The sequence below is a fragment of the Athene cunicularia genome (genome assembly GCF_003259725.1).
Source record: "Athene cunicularia isolate RWA chromosome 3 unlocalized genomic scaffold, athCun1 chr3_part1, whole genome shotgun sequence".
In the NCBI taxonomy this organism is placed as follows: domain Eukaryota; kingdom Metazoa; phylum Chordata; class Aves; order Strigiformes; family Strigidae; genus Athene; species Athene cunicularia.
This window is the reverse complement of record NW_020799097.1, coordinates 86,825,019-86,849,918: the sequence shown is the minus strand read 5'-3', so window position 1 is coordinate 86,849,918 and position 24,900 is coordinate 86,825,019. Positions and strand designations below refer to the sequence as shown.

At 37.7% G+C, this 24,900-nt stretch overlaps 1 protein-coding gene and 1 long non-coding RNA gene across 2 annotated transcripts in view; both read left to right on the top strand.

The window, feature by feature from the left end:
* Window positions 1–24,900, top strand: part of SMYD3 (SET and MYND domain containing 3) — a 374,780-nt gene that overhangs the window by 182,866 nt on the left and 167,014 nt on the right. The window lies entirely within an intron of this gene.
* Window positions 1–24,900, top strand: part of LOC113478726 — a 78,271-nt gene that overhangs the window by 12,470 nt on the left and 40,901 nt on the right. The window lies entirely within an intron of this gene.

Below are 24,900 nucleotides of genomic sequence, written 5' to 3'. Positions count from 1 at the left end.
TGTTGTTGAAGTCTACAAAGTACGAACATGGGAAACAGAGTGGTTTTGATAGGGAGGGGACCTGTCAGTATCTGATCAAGGATTTTTTTTTTAATCTTAAATATGATTTAATGCTCTGTGAAAAGAATTAAGAAACCCATTTTACACTGAAGCATGTTGTTAATGTGCATATAAAAACCTCAGCAATTTTATTGACAGTTATAAATTCACAGCTGCTGATGGAGAATTTTTTTAAAAGACTGCTTCCTTTTCCCCAATTCTTTGCAGACCATTGTCATAGTTTGCTATTAGCTAAGGCAGAACCTTATTTAGCAGAAATGTATAGGACTTCAATTTCACTGTATACATCAGGAAAAAAGAAAATCGATGTGAAACCCAGCTCAGTCTGCTGATGCCAGAGATTACTATCTCTAGAATACAGACAGAAAACCAGGCTCAGATTAGTTTTTTCTTACACTTTGGATGTTAAAAATCACAGAAAGAGGCTAGTGCTGGTGAGAGTTGTTATGACTATTATCTTCTGTTCAAATTTGGCGTTAATCCTAGAGGCTGTCAGTGTGTATATCAAATATTTTAAGTACTTAGTATTAAGTTCTATTTAAGTTAGTTGATAGAAGGATGAGTATTAAGAAATATGTGTATTTGCAGTTTCACATTTGCATTGCATATCATTATGTGTGCAGATGATTGCCACATACCCAGGGATATATGTGTTACGTATATATAAACATGCATAGATGTTTCTCTATGTACATATTTATGTATGTATGTATGTATACATATATCGGTCTTCCAGTTTATTTATGTAAAAGAATGTGGGTCTGAATGACTCTAAATCGTGAATGAATATTCACAGTTCTTCTTGTGATATTTATACAATATCTAATCATCAAGAACATAAAGAGGTGAAAATAACAAAAAGAAGTTTGCAAAGAAAACAGCTTGCAGAGCTGGGGCCTGTTAAAGTTTAACAGGTGGGCTCTCAGTGTGGTTCACTACAGACACAGCTATAGCTACGGCAGCAGTGACCTGAAGCTGGTAAGAGTGCTATCTGGCCAGAGAAACCCACTAAAAGGCATATAAAATTGTGTCTTTAGACAAGAGATAGAAAGTGGAGGTTTGTGTAACAGTATTAATTTTTGGTCTAGATGCTACTTCTGTTAAATTGACTGTCACTGAGAAATATCCTTATAAATTATGTTCTTTAGGCTGGTTAAAAAACAAGCAACAGATTTTGTGAATTTTTTAAAAACCTGAAAGTTGTTTCACTGGATTTGAAATAGATTTGTTTTCTTTTTGTATAACACTTCCCATGGTGTTTTTTACAGAAATGTCTTCGAAATAATGTCTCAGATGTGCATGTTGGACAAAAATAGACTTCTTAGTAAGAAATCATGCTTGATAGTGAATGACAATCTTTATGTAAAACATTAAGAAAAAATATGGAAGTTTTGAGACAATAGAAATGTACAATTGTAGCAATTCCACTTTTGAAAATGGAAAGGCTTCTTTAATTGATTTTTTTTGTAACTCCACTGAAGTTGCTCATCTGGACTGGTCTTTCTATGATAGTATGGAGATATTCTTTATGGGCCTACATCAAAAAGAAGGTGGATCTTCCCAATTATTTCTATTAACTGCTATATTTTAAAAAATAAATAATATCATAAACTTTTCTAATGTTATTTCCAATGGTTATATTTGATACTGTGTTTGTGGGATCAAGGTCTGCAAGTATCATATACAAACTTTTCTGGATAATTTTGTTTTATAATTGTTACTTTTTAATTCTGAAGCATTACCTATGGCTGCCAGTAGACTCTGTAAAGTAATGGAATTCAGTAATTAATTCCAGGGGAATTCTGAGCTATTCCTTGGCCAAACTCATTCTGTGGTTAAAAAAGGTCTTGGGTTTTCAGAGACATGAATTCAGCATACTTAAGCAGTAAATTTGCTAGAATTTCCAAACATGCATAACTCAGCTTAGGAACTCAGCTCTGACTTGGAGCTTGGGAGATGCTGGTTCTGGACTCTCTCCTGACAATCTTGCTAGCTGCCCCTGATTTGCTCATCTGATCTCTTTGAAGTACCCCATGATACCTGTAAAATGTGTGTATATTGTTGTTTGCTTCCTATGTAAAATTGTCCCCTCAGGATGCTGTAGTTTGCCATAGTGCTTCAGATTTTAACAAGTCTGAGATATACTTAAGATAACTCATAAAAAAAAAAAAATTAAAACTATCTTTTAAAAATTATTTTAAAAGATTTTTTTAAAAGATATTTTTGGAAAACTATTCCTCATTTTAACTTCCTCCATTACTTATGTTTCTTTAGAAAAAGGAAAGATTTGATTTTTGAAGACAATCAATTTTTTAAACTTATTTTAGAAAGGTAAGGTTTGGGGTTTTTTTCTAAATTTTCATAAAGTTTATTTAAGGACTATCTTAGAGGTGCTAAAACGTTTTTTCATTCTTTCAAAAATACAGTGCCTATATGAAATGAACCCCATGAGAAGCCAGACAATTACTTCATTATTAAATACAAGGATATGTGGGATACAAAAAATATGTTCAAAGACCTGTGTCACACACTGTGTAAGGTACTTTTCTGTACCTAATAATCTATGGTCCTTTCCCAAACATGACTGTTGACTTCTAAGTGATTTACACTTAATTTAAATATAGTGATTTGAATTTAAATAGCAAACATTTTTTTCTAATTTTAATGATGATTCAGCCTTATAATTGTAGGAGCTGCTTATTTTGTAAAGAACTACTTAGATCTAATCTCACTTTCAATCTCCATTGTCTTTAATCAGGTTTCTCTGGCCAGATAGCACTCTTGAGTTCTTTAACTTCCAAACTGTAATTGTGTTTAAGTATTGTAGGCGTTTATGATAATGCTTGGGCTTGCTTGTTTGCATGAGCCTCTACATTTCCCTGTAACCCTCCAAATGTATTTTGATTCCTATGGTGATCATAAGACAGTGGGAGAAACCGCTGCAGTCATGTACAGCAGTTTTATAGTACTACACGTGAGAACAAAATGTATCACGTTCTTCACAAGCTGCTGTTCAGGATTTGATCTTTAGGAAAGTCTTCTTTCCTGCATCTGTTTTCAATCTGTATTTCTGAGCTGACAATTTGTGGTGGCATTTATAGGATTCCGGTCTCACCTCTCTACCTATTTAGTAGAAATTACTCCATCCCTGCAAGATGAGTTATGAGTGCATCTGCATCAGCTAGGAAATGAATCAAGCCTCCTTGGTCTAATCTGATCCCTCTGCACTCCCAAGAAATCTTTCATCTCTAGCTTGATGAACAAAGAAATGGATATTTTGGGAAACTAATGGCTTAACATGTTTCTGCCCCCTGCCCGGGTCATGGGGGCTGTCCGGGTTGCTGCGAAGGTGAGTCCCCCATTTTCCTCTGTTCTGTACTGACAACATTTTGCCCCAGAGTATTTGTTTCTCTTCCTAAGGGGGTCCCCACTGGCACATATGCTCTGTTTTAGAGATGAAGGCTGTTATTTGTGTCTCTTTTGAATACTGACACACATCATTCCTGGCTAGAGATTTAAAGAAGAAGTTAACTTTTAAGAAAGAAACTTTCTCAGTGATGAGAACATTTGATTTTCATTGAACAAAGAGGTGTTTAAGATGGTATACCTGCTTTTTTGTATGTAACAGTTTGGTGCAAATTCAGCAGTGCATTCAGAACAAGTAGAGAGGTTATGATGAAAATTATGACATTATTTTAGGAGGTGATGCTGCCTGGCAATAGCATTTTAAGTGCTCTTGCAGATTTCACTCAGTTGTGCTTAATGTTCAGTTTGCAATGCCAGTGAATGTATAACAACATAGCTCTCCTAGAAAACCAAAATCTTTGTGCAGGGGTAGAAAACCACTTAATTAAGCAAGAACTAAAAGAATTAACTTTGTGCCATAGGTCCTAAACTCCAGCTTACACAGGGACACATGACTGTGATCAAGAACAGATTCTGCTCAAAGTAGTACTGAAATGTTTAATTCCATATATTGCATTGAAATATCTAGTAGAAATAAATTAAAAAACCCCCCAATGTTTACAATACCTGATCAGTAAAATAGTAGATTAAGAATGAATGGAGGGATAGTTTTGAACTCTACTACTTTAATGAATCATAAAAACATTGTTTTGAAGGCTCTCCAGCAGTCACCTAGTCCAGACTTCTGCTTGGAAGACAGCTGTTGCAACACGGGACTAGATCAGCCATTGCTTTTTCTGAAATGAGCATTTCTGAGGACAGAAGCTCTCAACCTGTTTGACAAGCTATTCCAGTGCTGCTAGAGAAAATATTTTTCCAACCGTCCAACTTTAACCTCTGAAGCTGCTATGTGTGCTTGTTTTCCTTGTTATGCTGAAGCACTACCGAGAGGAGTTTGATGGTAGTGTCCAAATAACTGCCCTTCAAATAGTTATAAGCAGTTATTATATCACCCTGTGGTTTCCTATTCACCAAATGTACCATGTCCAGCTCCTTCAGACTCTACAGAGTGTGTGTGTTAGGCACTTTGGTGACCCTTTGTTGGACCTTTTCCACTTTCTCAGCATCCCTCTTGAACTGGGACTGCCTCAGCACTAGCTTCTCTTGGTCTGCTGCCACGGTCCTTCTAATGCAGTTCAGCATGCAATTTGTTATGTTTGTAGTGAGTGTCGCTGTTGCAGCCTGGTGTCTACCGTAACATCACAGGCATAGTCTGAAGGGCTGTTGCTTATCAATGTATGGGATTATTCCACTCCAGTTGTAGAATTCTGCATTTTTCCCTATTGAAGGTCACAACATTTTTATTGGTCAATCCTCAAATTTGTTGAAGTCCTTCTGGAGACTCTGGAATTCACCATGTCCACCACTCTCTCTAGCTCAGCGCTGCCTGAGAGTTTGCTGCGTCTGTTAACTTCCTGGGTGGAGGTCAGTCTGTAAAAGCCTACTGATAAATTCCATCTTCTTATTTTTATTTTAATAGCTTTTAGGAGGAAAAACCTCCATTATATGTAACATTTTTGTCCCACAAGCAGGGTCACTTACCTGGTGTGCAATACACCAGTATACACACAGAGCAGAGATATTTTATTTATTTCATATTTGAGCAAAGATGGGTGCTAGGTGGTAATTCCACAAACCTAGCATACCACACAAAAGAACTTCAATGTATTTATACACTTCAAACTCATGAATACACATTTACTGGAATGACCAGTGGTTAGTTTTTTATCACTTTGTCCCTCACTGGTTACCAACATGTCTCGATTCTGCACAAATTCAAACAATGAGGGGAGGCATGTCTTCTTGGTCTTAAATTGAGTTGGTGGTAGTGGTTACCTCCTGCCGCCTTTACCTTTCCCCCAGTTCCCATAGATTTTTGCTGATTTTCTGCTTCTTTGGCAATTACTCAACTTTCAGCACCTTCTGGGCAGGATGTGCCCTTTTTATCACTTTTAGTTTCTGTTCAAAGCTATAGTCATTAGTAAGGCCTGCATTGTTTATACAAAGTAACCAGGCTCACACAATAAAGCCTTGACTCCCTGTCCTCCTTAGATGATTTAAATGCAATATATCTAATTCTAACTCGAATAGTGTCACTATATCCCTAGGCATTTATTCAAACATATGGTTTTACACAAGTAACAACATTATACCCATACTTTTCTAAAGAGAAGGAAAGACTCAGCAAGTAGTAAAGCAGAAGTTGGTGTTTTATTTCTTATGTAGAGATGCTGTAGATATATTTAGGTTAATGTATGAAATTTTATAATCCTTTATTTGTTGTCTAAGCACAACATTTTCTGTTCTCTATTTCATTGGCTAATATGAACACTCTACTATCTCTAGATTTAGATATAATTTATTGTGGTTTTGCATAAGAAGTGTTTGGTTTATGACAGAGTAATATTAAGAAAGTATTTTCAGGTTAGACTCAGTCTCTTTGAGGGGAGAAATGCCAGCATCACATTTGTTTTTCTAAAATCTTTATCAGACATCTTAAGTGTTTTCACATATTTGTGTGAGTCTGTATTACTTCAGGTATTATTTGATACTGGCTGAATTTCTGTACCACTTTAAAAATGTGGTTTAGTAGGATTTTGTTCTGGGGCAAAGGAATCCATCTTCAATTGTTTGGGGTTTGGGTTTTTTTAGATATTGTTTATCTTGCATGCTAGCCCCAAGCAAGAAATACATTTATTAAACTCTTAATATTTCCAAATTTTAATTTAAGACAGGGAAGAAAACTGGTAAAACATGAAAAGCTGCTTTGATCTAATGCATTTATTGTTTTGGTGTGTTTTTTGTTATTTAACTTTCATAATTTGAACTCATTAACTAAATGACCAAGTGGTTCCATCAACTAGATGATGGATGCTGCAGTATTATAGCTATTATTCTGAAATAAAGTGTTATTTTTTACCCATAGCATAAATGAGTTTAATTTTATTCTCAGTTACACTCGTATAGTCTCATAGGCAACACTAGAAAAATGTATACGATTGTATTGATGGGCTGAGGCCAACTGGAGGAGTTTCAATAAGGCCAAATGCCGGGGGCTGCACTTGGGCCACAACAACCCCCAGCAGCGCTACAGGCTTGGGCAGGAGTGGCTGGAGAGCCAGAGAGGGACCTGGGGGTGTGATTGACAGCCAGCTGAACAGGAGCCAGCAGTGTGCCCAGGTGGCCAAGAAGGCCAATGGCATCCTGGCTTGTGTCAGCAATAGCGTGGCCATCAGGGACAGGGAAGGGATCTGACCCCTGTACTCGGCACTGGTGAGGCCGCACCTCGACTGCTGTGTTCAGTTTTGGGCCCCTCACTACAAAAAGGACATTGAATGACTCGAGCGTGTCCAGAGAAGGGCAACGGAGCTGGTGCAGGGTCTGGAGCACAGGTCGTACGGGGAGCGGCTGAGGGAACTGGGGGTGTTTAGTCTGGAGAAGAGGAGGCTGAGGGGAGACCTCATCGCCCTCTACAGCTACCTGAAAGGAGGGTGCAGAGAGCTGGGGATGAGTCTCTTTAACCAAGTAGCAAGCGACAGGACAAGAGGTAATGGCCTCAAGTTGCACCAGGGAAAGTTTAGACTGGATATTAGGAAGTATTTCTTTACAAAACAGGTTGTTAGGCGTTGGAATGGGCTGCCCAGGGAGGTGGTGGAGTCCCCATCCCTGGAGGTGTTTAAGAGTCGGGTTGACATAGCGCTGAGGGATATGGTGTAGATGGGAACTGTCAGTGTTGAGTTAATGTTTGGACTGGATGATCTTCAAGGTCCTTTCCAACCTAGACGATTCTGTGATTGAGGAGGGGGGAGAAATAAAAGGCTTTTTTTTTCATTGGGCAGTTCTTGGCCTTCCCCTCAAAATTAAAAAGTCTTCCTTTACTCTCAAAAATTTTTTATTTGGTGATAGGCTGCCTATGTTGTTCTCAAGTATTTATGGAGAAGGATGTAAGTTTGAAAAGCATACTATATAAACCGTGTATTTCTGGTCTCTTCAGGTAACACCTGGAGGCTGTAGATTACTCCTTTCCACTGTCTCTCATTATGGACAAAGGCTGTACACATAGTGCTGAGCAGGAGCCGATAGTCACTGTGTTGTAGAAACACATGCAGATTTTCCTGACATTTATACAGAGGAAGTAGTCAAACCTTTGCAGTGAACTTCTGTGTCTGGGGGCTGTTTTACTCCCCACAGGTCAGTGGGGTGATGGGCAGCAGATGACTCCATCCTTCATAATGCTGGTCAGGACCAAGTTATCCATTTTGCTTGAAGTGATTCCTTCTCTGAGGTTGACATCTGTCTTACCAGCCTCTATCTGTATATATCACACAGTTCTCACCATGACTTAGAAACACCTGCCTCTGCATTGACTGTTTTTTTAGGACATTGAAATTGTTTGAAGTTGAAATGCTAGAAGAACCACTGGAAATTTGTTTGTATGTGAACTTGGTCAGTGGCAATAGCCCCAGAGCCATCTTGAGCTGATAGAAACAAGTCCTCCTGAAATTAAAAAATAAATCCTGCTGCCCTTCTTTTCTTCTGTCAGTATGTTTCACCTCATTAATATTTTTCTTGATGTGTTGCTGCTTATTTACCTTGGCAGTCCAAGCATGATGGGCTGTAACTTGATTTAGGGGTGTTAGCTGCAAGACCACAAGGGGACATACCTGATCCTCTGAGGTTTCTAGATTTACTAGAAAAACTCCTTCTGGGTAGGTGTGTCCATCTTAGAGATTACAGAGCAAGTATTGTTGAGCTCTATTGTGGATTCTGCCAGCATCCCTGCAGCACGACACCGCAGTCATCTTTGTCACAGCCGCAGGGATCCTTGTTTCAGCCGCAGTAGTGATCCTTGTCACAGCCAGCACTACTGTCACAGTGCTGTGAAATCACTGTGGCAGCCACAGCATCTGCCCACTCCATCTGGGCCAAGCCTGCACGTGGACAGGGAGCACAAACTGGTGACCCAGCAGTAGTGTGTGGTCTAAAATCATCAGTGCAGCCCCAAAGAGGGTGTGTTCACCAGAAAACATTAGAGCTGACCAGTTATCACCTGCTATGTTACCTCGTTGGTTTGCCTATATCACCAGGCACCAAGACCCAGACCAACACCTTGATGGGAGAGAAGAAGCTTTTGTCAGGGCAGCTCTGCCTCTGGGAGGACTGGTGAGTCTGACCTGTGAGGAAAGGTTTAAAGAACTGAAGATTTAGAGCTTGTTTTAGTAATTACTTAAGGGGCATAATAGCAGCATAATGGATTTGAAGCATGGAAGAAAATTGCCCTGCTTTTCTGCCCCCATATGTAGAGACTTTTAGATCCAAAGCTTGTCTTAGCCTACCTGCAACACTACCAAAGCACCTCTGTGCTTCTTCGTGATGCTTCTTCTGCAATCTCTTTTGCTTCATACCTTCCCAACCTCATTGTGGCTCTGGCAAGGTAAGGAGAAATTAAGGGACAGCTATTAAACTTCCTGATGTTATGAAGGTACACTGTTTTCGATTCTGAATCCAGCTCCCGAGTTTTTCAAATCTTGAGAAACTGAAGAAGACAAAATATGGTAAAACACGCTTATGAATGCACATGCCAGACACTGTGTGCCCTTTACAGTTTGCATCTTTCCTGCTGGCACAGGACTGATTATAAAGACTATTAAAAAGCACTTTCAAGGTATATTAAAATCTTGGAACTTTATGTTATGCATCACTGTTCCTAGGCAAAGCTGTAGAAAGTATTAGTAAGTACAAAAGGCAGTCCATTCCTAATGTCATTGGTAGTCATTTGCTTTACTGACTGTAGTGTCCTATAAGACAAGTTTTATTAACCTCAAAAGTAAATATCCTTAATGTGTGCCTGCACTGGATAGTTTATAGGAGTTTTGCAGCTAAGTATATTTGCCTGGTGATGTCCTGCTTTTATCCGTGCTTCCCTCAGTATTGCGATGCAGCGCTGCAAATCGGAATAGCAAAGTGTCTCGCGAGTATTAGCAGCTGTTGCATAGCAGCTGCATTAGCCACAGATTTTACTGCTTGGAAACGAACAATAGAAAGCAATCTTCATGATAATGGTTGCTCAAGTTGCTTCTTTATACAACTGGAAGAAATCTTTCTGCTTGATTCTGAGGTAGTATTTCTATATCTCTTTATCAAGAGAGGTTCAAAGTACTTCCATTTTCCCCTTGGAAATGGAAGTGATTTGTTTTTTTAAATTATATAGGATGCTAGCAAGGGGTATTATGTATATATTACTGTAATTATTATAGGGAAGTAAATCCAGTTTTATTGCTGTGTATGTTGATGTCTTTTTTTTTTTTTATAGGGCAATTGTTCTGATTCCTCTTCCAAAGGACATTTTCAGTTTGAACCTCTTCTTTTTCCTTATGTGAATGCTAATGCAGTCAGTACTGCTGTGTAAGTGTACGTTCAAGCCACCCTGAATTAATCCTGTGTTCCCTGGCAACAACTTCCCTTTTCTTTCCTTATCTTTCTGAGGTGCTGTGAGAGTTTGATCTGAGGCAGCATAGTAGAATAGACATAACAATTGCATCAGTTGATTACAGGCATCTAATGTATTCACTGGACATCAGTTACTGCTCAGTAATGTAAATAGTTCAGGGGAATGTTTCTTAGGTCTGCAAAAGAAAAGTATTACAGTTGACTAAGAAGCTAGAAACCTGTCATCTTTCTTAGAGGCATGTAGGCAAGTTTCCCCTGTCCTCATTGCAGTGTGAAGGTCCCTGGTGGAAAGGTATCTTGTGTCTGGTTTAGGTTTACTCCTGTGTCTGATGTAATTTGCACAGCTTTCAAGGTACAGTCTCCCTTTGGATTCTCTGTGGATGATTACACTGTCCCAGGCTCAAACTGGAATCTCTTTGCTCAGGTTGCATTTGTCTTACTTTGCCAGAGACGTGAGCTGGTGGCTGCTGCTATGTATAATACTTAAGAATAATGTAGTATGTAGGTATAGTAATTGGATCTGTGTATCATTGTGGGAAGTTCAGTATATTGTGGTTTCAGACTTCTTCACAGCTATACTAGGATTTTTTTCAACTTTTTTTTTTTTCCTGTGGACTTATATTAATTACCAATTTAAATTTATTTTTAAATTATTTTTTTATTTGGTGATGTTACTTTATTTTCTTGCATTTATTTGGTTCTTGCCAGAACCATTTCCAAATAGCAACATAAATTAGTGGAGGAAATCAGCTCAGCTGGTCTATAAAAATTTTATTAAAAGGACTGTGTATACACGTGGTGAATATTTAATCATTGCCTTAATTTTATGCTCTCTTTTTCAATTCATTGTATTTTATGGGTTTTAATTGTATTTTAAAAAGGCAAAGGTGTGCTCTTTTCTTCTTTCTCTTTAGTTTTCCTAAGATACTGTCACTTGAATTTGTCATTGAAAACTGACTTCAGGTTGGTTTTCAAGTTGTTTTCAAGTTGGTTTTAGAGCCCTCCAGATTCTCAGAATTTATATTAAGTTCAGCATTTCTAGATCTAGAAGAATGCTGGCTCAAACCTTGATGTTATTAAATTCAATAGATATTTTCCCATTGACCTGAATAATGCTAGGATTTACTCATTTATTTTGGAGTAGTTAATAAGTTCATGATAATGCAGGGCTTTTATTGAAAATTATGTAATGTTTAGGGATTTTCATTAGTACCTACTTGTGATTACTCAAAGCAGACTTTTATTAGTCATAGTTAATTTATGGATTACTAGTAAATAAAATGACTTGATTTAACAACTTGGGAGTTTCAAATTCTGTTAGACATGATGTAGTTTTAAAATGTATTTTTAATACCTGTCATCATCTACAAGTAGTTGGTATAATGTACATACAGCTTTATAGATTCGTAGAATCACAGAATCGTTTGGGTTAGAAGGGACCTTAAAGACCATCTATCTCCAACCCCCCTGCCATGGGCAGGGACACCTTCCACCAGACCAGGTTGCTCAAAGCCCCGTCCAGCCTGGCCTGAACACTGCCAGGGAGGGGGCAGCCACAGCTTCTCTGGGCAACCTGTTCCTGTGCCTCACCACCCTCACAGTAAAGAATTTCTTCCTTATATCTAATCTAAATCTACCCTCTGTCAGTTTAAGACTATTACCCCTCATTCGATCACTACACTCCCTGGTATAGAGTACCTTTCCTGTAGGTCCCCTTTAGGTACTGGAAGGTCACTGTAAGGACTCCCCAGAGCCTTCTCTTCTCCAGGCTGAACAACCCCAACTCTCCAGGTGGTGTGTCCAGCTCTGGGCCCCCCACCATAAGAAGGACATATACCTGTTGAAGTGAGTGCAGAGGAGGACACAAAGGTGATTAGGAGGCTGGAGCACCTCCCCTATGTGGTCAGGCTGAGAGAGTTGTGGTTATTTAGCCTAGAGAAAATAGAAAAAGGATTTTTATGGTTTTCAGTTTACTATTTTGAGAGCTGTCTTTTCTCTCTTTTGTTTCATCTGAGGATCACATTTTAGTTCCAATATGATTTTTCTGAGAACTCCATAAGTTATTATACAAAAAATATAGCTGGGTTGTTGTTGTTGGGTTGTTGGGTTTTTTTTGTGTGTGTTTTTTTTTGTTTTGTTTTTTATTTCAGAGATTAAACTAAATTCCTCAAGAAGGCTGTAAGAAGCCTAAATTCAAACAAACTTTCTTTCTGCAGTATGCTGGATTTTAACAGCATCAGAATTCACAGTAGTAGCCTTTCGTTCATCCATGACCTAGCAAACTGTACAAATAACAAATCAATACACTGAGCTACAAATGGCAATTAAATGATCAGATCCCCAAAACAACTTCCTATTTAATTCCTACTATAGAGATTATCCTAACTGAGTGACTCCAAATGATTAGCAAATATTACGTTCATCAGAAAGAGTTTGCAAGGACATAAGTGATGATGTTCTTAAATTACTGAACTGATTCCCACTTGCAGACATGGTTGGTTATTTATATCTGGGAACAACATCGCATTTGTTGGAGAGAGCAGGAGCAGGGGAATTTCACAGTTTCTGCTTCTCGATGGTTTGTCCTGCTTGACATAAAAGCAGTGGTTTGTTGCTGCTTTTTGTGAATCGTTCTGCAAGAAGAAAATTTTAGGGCACAGATGGAGAGATAAGTTATCAGCAAATGTCAATGTATATAGATCTTGAATTGTTTTGTCTTCCTCCATCTGAATACCATTCATCACAGAAATGGTCTGTCAGCCCATGTTCTGTAGAATTAGCCAAGTTGAAGACTCACTAGAAATACTGGGTTTGTATTTCTAGGTATGTCTTTGAGAAGAAAACTTGCGGGTTTTAAGATTTGACCCTATACATTTTAAGATAAATGATTGGAAATTGCCAATAGCTGAAACAAACTTGCAGCCCCTTCTTTTGTGACTAATCTGCACCCATAGAAGTGTCCTCATCCACTTCAGTCAGGTGAGGGTCACAGGGGTATTCCATATATGTTGGAAGACTGTGTATGAGCTCAGACTCTTTGCTGTTCCTGAACACTGTGTGGTGCAGCTGGGAGGTTGGGGGTGTGAATATGACTGTAATCTGCCAGCCTTATGCCGTTCAAGACCATGTTTTACACTGGCTCAGTGAGGGCCAAGAGATTACTAGAGATTCCAGATTTAATGCATTTTTCCTATTCAGATGCTCATTCTGCATGTTCTGAGTATTGCTGTTGGAGCTCTTGAGGTAGAAAAGCTTTACTTATCCAGCAGCAGTTGACACTGTGTACTGGGACATCCTTTACATCAGAGCAGTAGCAAAAGTTTATCTGCCTTCACTGGTTTCCAGGTCCAGAGCTTGTACAGTGAATACTACTAGGTGGCTTCTAAAAATAATAATTAAAAAATGGTAGGTGGGGAGTGGAATGGGTTTTAGAGATGCTGAGCTAAATTGCAAATAACATATTGTACAAATGCATAGCTACCTTCACAGCATAAAATTTGTAACATCAAAATAAAACCCAAGGTTTACTAGGAAAGCAGGAGGCTAATTACTGATTTGCTTCTATTGTTAACATTTATGCTTATGTCTCTGCGTCACTGGTAGCTCTGGCAAGTTCTTAGTATTATGGAACTGAATCAATCACTTATTTGCCCTTTATAATTAATTCAAATTCAGATAGCAGAGTATTTTTTTTTTTCCATTTTCATTTCCATGCATCAGTCTGTGTTTTAATTTGACACTTAACAGAATTAGAATTGATCCTGCTGTGAAAAGATGCTGGTATTATCAGCCACTGATGGTACTGAAAAACAAAAGTCAATATTGCTTGTAACTCTTACCTGGATCTAATTGGAGAAGAGAACATTGTCTTCTTGCAAAATTCAACCTTGGTATTCTTTATTCATGTTGAAGTTAAAATGTTACGGAAGACATTCAAAATTTATAAACTCAAGAACCTTTATGAAAATGTCATTCATAGAAGGTCTGTACCATGTTAAACCTTGTAAAAAAAATTATTCCATTAAACATTCTTCTATTTAGTTCCTCTGTTATAATAATGCAAGCTGTATTGTGTGTTTCATTTTGTGTAGAGGAATATTATATATGGCAGAATGTGATGTGCTGCTATTACTGTGAAAAGCATTGAATTTATACACACATTTAACAGAATTAATCAGAAAATTGTGTGGTACTTCAGGATTGAAGGGGACCTCTGGATCAGAGGATTAGACCTTTGGACCAGAGGTCATCTGGTCCTATCCCTTTTCAAAGCAGGACAAGGGAGATGAAGTTGTCCAGGGACTTGCCTAGGTGAGATATCTTCAGCAAAGGAGATTCCACATTTGTGTTAGTTTTGGAAATATAATTCAGCTTTGTTTATTTGAACCCATTAATGGGCTGTGGCAATGTCAGGTTTCCTTCAATAACATTACAGAATGATTTGATGATTCGAACACATCATTCTAAAAGAAAAGAAAAGAAAAATGTTCCAGAAGCATTGTTCAAAGAGTTGCGTAAAACTAGTGTAATTATACAACCTGTAACATACTCCTTGGTTTCTTGGTTCTAGTTAACTTATGCTGTGGCTTGATGGAAGCAGATTAGTTTCTACCACAGCTGCCATTAAACCCTTACTCAGACTTTTTTGTTATTCAGGAACCCAGGAAAGGAATTTGGGAATCCTTCCTCAGACTCTGAAGTGAACTTGTGTGTGCAGCCTTGAGTGCATAGAGTCTCAAAGAACTGGGGCAGTACCTCTACAGTCGAATTAATTTATCTGCTCGAGATAGGTTTAACACTGCATATTTCGTGATTGGGCTACGTGGAAAAGTAACATTCCCATCTGTTTGGCTACAGTCTGAACTTTGCTGGATGGTGGTCTCATCACATGTGGGCTTTTTTTTTTTTTTTTTTAATATACCTTAGTGTGATGTTTTGCCTGGCCCATTGAGTTAACATGTTGTACTCCACTCTCCCTGTTCCTGGTATGTAGATGTAGAGCCAGGACTTTACACTACCTTCACATTCAAGGGACTAACAAAGCAGAGCACTGCTTAACTATTTTTCTGGCATAAAGAGAGGGCTTAAAATGTGCAGAGATCATAACTGAACTTGTATTAGGTTTCTACATGCATTTTTCATCACCTGAAAAAAATTGTCTTCACAAACTAACTTTTTAATGAGAAAGCTTCTAGTGTTGCTGGTAGCAATGAGTAAGTGTCTAACTACCTATAGCACTTCTTGTTAGTTCATTAAAAGGCTAGCCTTCCTAATTACATTTGCATATCTTTCCATAATTTGTACAGACCTCAATAATTAAATAGGTGATAATCTGTCAGCAGAATTGCAAAAGACCTTGATCCTTAAATATGCAATCCCTCTGGCAGTATTTGCAGTTATATAATAGTATATTGCCTTTCTGACTTGATTTGTAACGGAATATTAGAAGCTGTTGCTCATATTATCTTCACAAATGGTCTATCGTGGAATGGTATCCACTTTGGGGTGGATATAGGCAATCTGTCCTCTTGCTCCCTGGTCATTGCAAAGACAGATTTCATTTCTGGTTTAGTTATTTGAAACTCTTAGAGTTTTTATTTCACTAATATAATTTTAAAATCTGCAAGGAATGTTACTTTTCACTGTTTGAAGGCCATTTCTCTTGGTGATGCTTGGGTGGCCAAAAGATGGTGAATAAACCATGTATTAGGTACTTACAGCATAATTTCTAAAGGAGCAGAGGTGAAGCTGGGGAATTGGTGCTCACCTTGTAAAGGTCAGAGCACAGATTATGTTGCATGACTGGAATTGCTCAGGGTTTACAGTGCTCCTCTAAGTACATATACCTGTTTTCTCTTTTATTTGTTCTTTCCTTCAGACAGATAGAAAAATAAGCCATCCTATTATATCTTCTTTCATCCTTTCTTACTCGATCTTCAGTTTTAGTGTAATGTTACCTCTTCTTTGATACTCATGTGAGTTAAATGCTTTATGTCTGTATTTTATGTGGAAAAAGCCTCCAAAGGCATTCATTTAAATATAACAATTTCAGTGCTTTGTGCTCTGAATAATCTAGATCGAAACTATCCATTATTAGATTAAATTTGTGCATGCTTATCAGTGCAGTGGCTCACTTTCTGATCATCTGAAAAGCCTTCAGACTCTGACCCATGAGTTATGTGGTCACCAGTGCTTAATTTCTAGCAACATCCCCATGTCTACGTGTGCTGACTGCTCTTGGCTCACCAGTTCCCCCCTTAGTCTTCCTTCAGAGCAATGCAGTGTAGGGTGATTATCTTTCTAGCTCATTTGGCTTACCACATTTAAGACTGTACTTGGAGAGCAATGTCACAGCTTTACATCTGCATCATTATCTTCTGAAATATTTTTACAGTGTGCCATTTTAGCACTATGCATTCTGTCCTTAGAATAAGGGGGCTAACTGCTGTGTTTCAAGTTAACATTTGTACCCGCTGGGACATTTCTTTGACACCAGGTCACATGAAAGTAGTGTAAATGGTGCAGGAAGGCACTTTGGTGAGGTCAGAAAGAGAGATGACAAGCTGAAAGAGTGGTTTCTGACCACCAACTTAGACAGTGATTTAATCTGGGCTTTCTGCTATTGGAATTGTCCCTGTGTAGTTTGGCAACTGTTTGCATCATCCTCTTTAAATTATTTCAGTTTGTGCACATGTTGTGAATAAAAATAAACTAAGAGAGAATAAGGAATATCTTCTTTTCCAGAAAAGCTTGTCACCTATGTCCAATACCTCCAAATCACTATTCTTTTGCAAAGGGGCAACCATATGTTGCAAATAACAAACAGTAATGATAAAATAGCTGAAAAAAACTTAGATAAGAACAATATATTGAAAAAATACAACTTTAAAGGTCTGAGAGTTTTCACAGTGTGCAAAACCATGTACTTTATAATTTCTATTTCATTTTCTTAATCACATTTCATTAAATGTTAATTTATTCAAACGAAGGGATATCTCTGCTGCTTATAACACACATCTGTCTATCTTGTGAGCCTTAGTGTTGCCCTGAGTTTCATGTTAGATTGTTATTCGGTGACACCATTATATTTTAAAAACAGTCTCCATTTCAAAAAAAAACCCATAAACATTATTGGCTGTTAATTGTACTTAGCAGAGGTCTTCTGGATCTCTGAAAGACTTTATGAATTCTTAGGCTTGCACTCTTTTTTTCTCTTATATGTATTAAAGTGACCATATAATTGAGAGAGAGAGAGAGATGCAATTATCTTGTTTGGAGCTCCATTCTTCCAGCATCCTCATAGTTTACCAGCATCACTAGTAGAAGAGCAGAAAGAAATTCAACCTTTATTTCCTAAATATATTGATAAATTAACATCAGAACCTGCCAACCAGCTAATAGAACATGGTATATAGACTGTGATGTGAGGTATAAAAAGCTGGTTTGGCAGGATTTTTGAGTATAAATTAAGTGACTTTGTAAGCAGATGATACACAAAATTTGTAGCCTGCCTCAGTATTTTCCCCAGTACTCACATGGAAGTGACAACAGAGTTCCTGCTCTTCAGTTCAGGTGTTTTATAAACTTGCCTACTTTCTTGCTATCAAAATATTGGCATGAGGAATTAAGATTGGGTGCCTATGTGATGAAAGAGTGAAAATCATTACTCTTAAATGATGCTGAGATTGTATGCAATGTAGCATAACCTTGTTAAACAGTTGGGTCAGAGCTAAATACAATCTCAGAACCATTAGTTTTTAAAACATGCTTTGCTGCTTGCATGAAGAGGCTTTTTTTATCCTTGTAATTCCACATTGTTTTTCAGACATAATTCATATCAAGATTTTAGGAGTTGTCGTTACCTAGGCTACCTTGGCCTCCATCAGTGTCATGCCTATAATACAGAAAGTCCTTGTATAAAATACCAAAGCCACTCAAAGTTATACTTCTAGAAATGGCAATATTAAATAGATAATATTAAAGGTAAAAATTTCTGGAATTTCCTAACATTTTCCCCCATGACTATCAAAAGGAAGAAACTTGTATTTCAGTTTCCTTAGTGCAATAAATATTGGCTAGGGTGGATTTAGCTACTTGACTGTGTCATGATAGATAAAGATCAGAACTGTATAAATTAAATACTAGGTACATGATTAATATTTATTTTTCCAGGAGTCATCAAGGCAGTGTATACTAAGTAGAAGGAACAGCTACAAAGTTGGGGTTTGTACATCAAATTGAATTAAATAATACTGAATTTTGAAACTAACTCTATGTTCAGTTATCTTTTTCCTGTATTTTTCTCCTTGTTTGGTGAGGCTTGCGTTATTTTACCAGGGATTGGCTGAGTAACATTGGTGCAATATTCCCCACGGAAGCTCCGGCACTGGTGTCCATTGCTCAGTGACATTGTGTGTCTCATGTGGTCAGTCCCACCAAGGGTGTTATTGCAGCAGTTGCTCTAATTTTATATAACTTTTTTTTTTTCCTTTATAAAATTAATCTAAGGCATTTCAAATACTTGGTCTCAAGGGCACAGCTGATTCATGTGGGAGATTTTCAAAGCAAAAATTATAGTAATGTGCTCAAATTCTGTCCTGCTGTGGGAATAGGGCACTTAAAGGACTCTGGGCCTTTGAAAATGCTTTTCCTTTAGGTCCCAAATTTATTTTGGTTTTGATTGCATAAATATCGCACATGAAATATTCGACAGTTATAGTCCTTGATTGAATTATGAAAAGGATGAGCTAAAAAAACATTGTTCTTTTATGTTTCTTTGTGTCATTCAATAGCTCTGATCTGATTTTTGAAATATATTTACATATTCTTCTTGGAGTTTCATGACGTCATCACATCTGTAGATTTAGAGGTCTGATGCAAATGATGATCTGAGCTGTTAAAATGATTAAGTCTTCTAAAACATTAACAATGTTTTGTATTCTCTCCATCTGCTGTATGCCTAAATACATTCCAGTATTTTATTTATGTTATGGACTTTGTTTTGAATTATGTTCTTTTGCTGCACACATGAAAGTTTTATGAAACTTTCTTCTGGTATATCATATTGGAAACAGCTGGTCCTCCCTGCATTAAGCACCTGATACTTTTGGAAAACTTTCTGTTCATTTAAAAGAATAGTATTCCTGTTGTTTGACATCATTTTAGCATCATGTCACTTGTAGTTAGTTGCCCACACAAACAGCAATGAAAGGAAACTTGGGGTGAGATAAAGTTCTTGGGATTAATTAATCCCTGTTGAAACTTCATTGACCTATATATATGTGTCAATATAGCCCTTAATAGGTCAATATAGCCCTTAATTTTAATTCATGCCTACATTTCTTTACAGCTTGGATATTTACTTCCATGTGCTTCTCCTGTGAGCTCTAACGGGTCAGAGATGTTGCTTGGATTTAATTTTAAGAGTAATCCCTGAAGATTATTGTATAAATAGTCCCTAAAGATTGTTCCTTAATAGTTGTTTTCAAAAAATTAAGCAGATAAAAGGTATGAGAAAACTCCTTTACCATGCAGTTAAATATTTAATGAATTGTGTATAGTTTGTACTCCAACTTCAGCACAGAATGTAAGAAATCATCTTTAGATTGCTACCCGTGTGATGTGTCTCAGAGAAGTAGTGCTTCCTGGTCTAATCAGAAATATTAGGAGAAATGGTGAGGATCTGGGGTTTCATGGATTAGTATATGGGCAGAAGGGGTTTTTACTCTTTAGTATAAAAGAAGTCATCAAGGGATTCTGTTGAGAAGATTTAGTGAACACTGACATGGAAATACTGCACTGAAATGTAAACAGATAACTTCAGAATGACTGCAGTAAACTCAATTATGCTTCAACCCACAATAATCTTAAATTAGATATTTTATTAAAAGTTAATAACTTTGGAGACTACATTGGTTTCTACTTAGGTCTTTCAAGTAAGAGTTACTCTGTGCAGCAAGATGCCTGCAATATAAAGAGGTGGAATATGTACCAAGGGATGTCTCTGAGGGCTTAAAACCATTTGAGATTTATTAATTTTCTGGATTTTGGTTAACATGGTTCCATGAATAGGCACAAGGCCTGGAGAGTGGGATTAGGAAGGTTTCCAGAGGCTCTGAACTCATGTCAAGCAAAACTGTCATGCCGAGCAGCTAAGTCAACTGAATAGGGAAAAACCTTGAAAGTGCTTTATCAGTGCATAATGTTTGTAAATTTTATTCAATTAATTTACAACTGCAGGGCTCATGAGGCTGAAATTGAAGTTTTGTCATGTTTTGATAAGGAAGCAGCCAAAAACAAACAAAAAAGTTTGATTAGCTCTGGATGTTTTTAAACAAGTTGGCAGGGGAACAAAATTACAAGCAAGTATTGCAGAAGATGCATCTAGTTTTAGGTGTTACTGTAGTCAACAGAGTGGGTAGCAGAATGCCTGCTGGCATCCTGCATGAACTGCCTGCAGGTGTGCTTGCCATTTGCTTTCCCCTCTGCCAACAGGTGCCTCAAAAAAAATTCATGTCCCAGAGAAAAGCCCCTGGAAGCTACTGCTATCAAAAATACTTAACAATCAAATGTTTTGCTTAAAAATTACTGTTAATTTCTGTGACAAGGTTAAATGGGATTTACTTCAGACGGTAAACAGTAGTAAAAAAGAGGATATGCCACAGAGTGGTCAGGATACTAATATACAGCCTTTACACAAAATATCAGTGCGTCCGTTGCAGGCTTGAAGATGACTAACTCTTGAATAGATGCTAGCCATACCACTGCTTATTTGTTGTTTTGGTTTGGTTTGTTGGGTTTGTTTTGTTTGTTTGTTTTTTTTTCTTGGGAGGATCAGGGAAACCCTCAACTTTCCCAAGAGCTCTTTGGATATATCTTGGAAAGATTAGGGTTGGGGCTGCCGCCCCACTTCTCTGCTTCTTGTGGGTGAGTTAGGAAAACTGGTGTTGCCCATCATTATCCTCATGTGAGGCCAGGATAGGCCAGACTTTTGGAACCAAGCTTAAGATGAGACTTTCCTCCCATATGCAACACATGTCACTGAGGTAGCAGTTTCTATTCCTTTTAGTCATGTGTATTTGTTATTTCATGTTTTCATTAGTGAAAAGAGCAGCATTTTTGTTGTTTTCTTACGTGTGTTGTTAATTTTTAGACTTGGGTTCCCATTTCTCAGTATGGTTCTTAAAATAAGATTAGCAAAATGGATTATCCAGACAGCTTTTTCACTTCCAGTCATTGTGAAGTTTATATTTTATTGGGAACCTTCTGCCAGTGTATCTACAATGAGAAGGGAAATTCCATTAAAATCAAATTTTCACATGGGAACCCATCCACTTTTGCTGAAATATTTTGATTTACTTTGGGAAAATCTAAACAAAATACTTCAATTTCAGTCAGGTCACTTTAAAAGCAAACATCTCTGTCTGTTAGCAGCATCTTTTAAGGGGGTGAGTGGTATAGGTTTGATGCATCCCAGTCACGTCAGATTTTTTGCAGATGCACTTAGAGAATGTTGATCAGCCTGGAAACAGGAACTTCAGCTCAGTCAGAAGCTCAGCCCACATCTGAGCAAAATGTAAACTGCCTTTCCTGGGAACAGAGCAGAGTCTCGAGGGGAGAAAAGCAGCATCGTCCTTGCTTGAGTCTCTGCTGCATCTATCATAGAAGTTCTGCGATTTCAAGAGAGACCTGAGGACAACAGGAGGTTACTGAAGGTGGTGGTGGTGGTGTTTGCTAGTATCCTTTCTGCAGAGGGCACAGCTACCTGTGTGTCCTGAGGAAACTGCTGTCCCGCCGTCAGTCCTTTCACTAGGGCTTCACTGAGCTGGTGGAAGTTTACACCAAAGTAACTCAGATTGTATCCAAACACCAGTGAATTGTTTTCAGAACTTGGATTAGTTTCTGAAGTTACAGTAACTGTATCAGATTAGGATCTTTCCTGCAATGCTGTTGGTCTGGAAGAACTTGAAGGCTTTGTAAGTGTAAATCGTGCCATGGGCTATTGTTTTTTGACTTTGAACTCATTGTTCATGGTTGGATGCTAAATATCTTTTGCAGTCTCATTTCCATAAGTATTTGAAAAGAAGAAAGTCTTCCTTTATTAAGTAATGTTTCCTTCAGAAACTCTGCTGACATTTTTAGGATTGCAGAAAAAAATAGAGCAAACCAGCTTTCAGTGAGACTTCCTTCTGATCTTAGAGGATACTGGGGCTGAGCACCCAGTGAGGTTTGCATGCCTTCCAGTGAGTCTTTTACACTGGGATAGCTGGTCACAGGCATCTGAGTTGTTACTGGAAGGGGTTATACAAAGCCTTGAAGGACACTTTTCAAGGTTCTACTGAAACTTCTTATTTTTTCCCATGTCCTGTACCCAAATTCATGATTGTGAAATATAGTATATGCATGAACATTCATTTGCACTCAGGTGTATAATTTATTTAGATTTCAGGGTTTGGGAGTTGTCCTTAACATTTTAAAAGTGCAGAGAGAAGCTTTGTTATCATAAGAGTACTTTCGATGGTGGTTTTTTGTGTAATAGCAATAATTCCTCCAGAAGGAAATACACATGTAAATTATGATCTTCCACATAGACTGGGTTTTGGCTACATTTTTAGAAACATACTCTCAACTTCACAGAAGTTGGTAATATTTTTTTATTCCAGTCTACCTCTGCAGTACAAAAGAGATACCAGAAGTTCATTATATTAATGGTTTGGCATGACCATGTGCGGTTCGCCCAGTTTCATTCTGGTTTTCCTAATTTTCTTCTTCAAATCCCTCTGTGGAGTGTTGCTAAATAATTTAGAAGTTGGCAGAGTGTTATCTTAAAAATTAAACCTGAAACTTTTGGTATAGTGTGACAGTTTATCCACTGCTTTCCACTGTCACCACTAAAAGAAAAACAATCTTGCAGTGTTATAAAATTTCACACCTAAAATCAAGTGCTGTATTTATGTGGAGCTGTACCTGAACTGACGTAAAGCATATATGGTATCGAACTTTGGACAAGATTCAGGTTTTTTCTATCCTAACTAGGCATGAAAAAACAAACTAGACGCTTTCTCTGAAGTCTCTGAAAATACTTGATTTGATATTCATGAATGTATGTGTGAATATATAGATAGCCTCTGCACTTTAAAAACAGGCTCCAAAAGCTGTATTTGTTTTGTCTGTTCAGAATGATCATGGTTTGTATCTCACTCAAGTGACAGTAAGTTTCTTAAAAGGTAGTCATGAAATATCAACTCTTTAATCACAGCCTCAGTTGCAGATTATTTTTTAATGTATTGTGGTCAACTTGTTTATTTCTGTGTAGGAAAAATAATTCATGTTTCTATATAGGATTCTGTAATGATGATAGAAGAAATAAAGCAAAACTCTGCTGTAGCTTGCATCTATTATTAAGAATCTCAGAGTATCAAAAACATTAGAATAATAACGTGTTACAATAAACCTATGATAGACCTAAGCCCTCTCTTCTTAAAGGGGTGAAAGCCTTGATTCATCACCCAGGGGTAAATATATGCCACGGAAGTCAGTTATTTGATATTATATGATATACAGTGTTTCTATGAAATGAATACAACTTTAAAACCAAAGATATTTAAAGAAGCAAATTATGTACTGTTTGAAATACTAGGAGTCATAGGAAGGAGGGACTTGTTCTCATAAATAGAGATTTGGTCGGGACTTAAATGAGACTATTTTATAGCAGAAACACTGAAATATTCTATACATTATACTGTATAGAATATAATAATGTATTCTATACATTATACTCATAATACAAAAATATTATGAGATTAAAAATTTTCTACACCTACACAACATACCTGCTTTCTGATAGCAGCTATAGTTTGTTTGTATGTGATCTATGCCGTTAGTCCATTTTTAGGTCTGTCACATTATTCCCTATATTACAAAATGCCCATATGCTGGTAGTTTCTATTTTGAGGGAAGAAAAGTAAAAACATATTCTGTAAAGTCTAACCTAGAGTCTTGGAAAACATTTCTGGACTTTTAATTTGATTGTATTTGTCTTTAGTATTCAGTGTGCCTTAAAAAGTAAAATTTGGGAGGAGAGGAAGTACTGTTCTTCATAACTTATCTTGTTCTGGTGAACATCAATTCAGTTAGAAGAGACTGATCATACTGCTGAGGGCTCCCAGGCTCTCTGATATGCAGTTCCTCTCAGTCTTAGGAGCATCAGGTCTTTGAGACATACTTTTCCTTTAAACTGTAAGAGATGCAGATATATTCAAACAGGTACCGTCTTTGTACAGTTGCATTTGCTCTGCCTTTTCTGTTTGTTGTACAGGTATTCCAGTTCCCTGTAGCCTCTGTGATGCTCTTAGGACTGCTTTTTGCCTGGCTCTGACCCTCAAACCATCCAGATACCTGAGGGGTGTCAAAATGCCACCATTTGTTCCAGCCCACAATTTGTGTCCTTGGTGCATTGCTGGTCAGCACCACCTTCACTGACAGCCATGCTTGGAAGTGTTAGTGACTGTCAAGAGGTGTGGTCTGAAAATGGTTTATTTATAAGAAGATAATGGAGGTGGACATTGGACACAGACACTGCTGACATCTTCGCTTAGCCATAAGAGCTGCAAGAACATTGTTTGATGGAGGCGGACTTTCAAAACACACAAGGTGCTCAGTGAGGCTTCGCATTTAAAAATATGTCCACCTTAGGGGAAAACAAGAACATAACAAAATAAGCAGCCAGGCTGATGATGTTCCAGAAAACTGGTTTACTGGTTTATATGGCAATTAATACTCTAAATGCAGTAAAACTCTCCTGGGCCCAAACCAATATTTGAGACAGTTGTTCTTTCCAGGGACGACTGACACATGGGCTTGAGGTGGGATGCTTGTACCTGGTTGACTTATAGCTAAGATTTCACACTATTTTGTAGCTTCTGT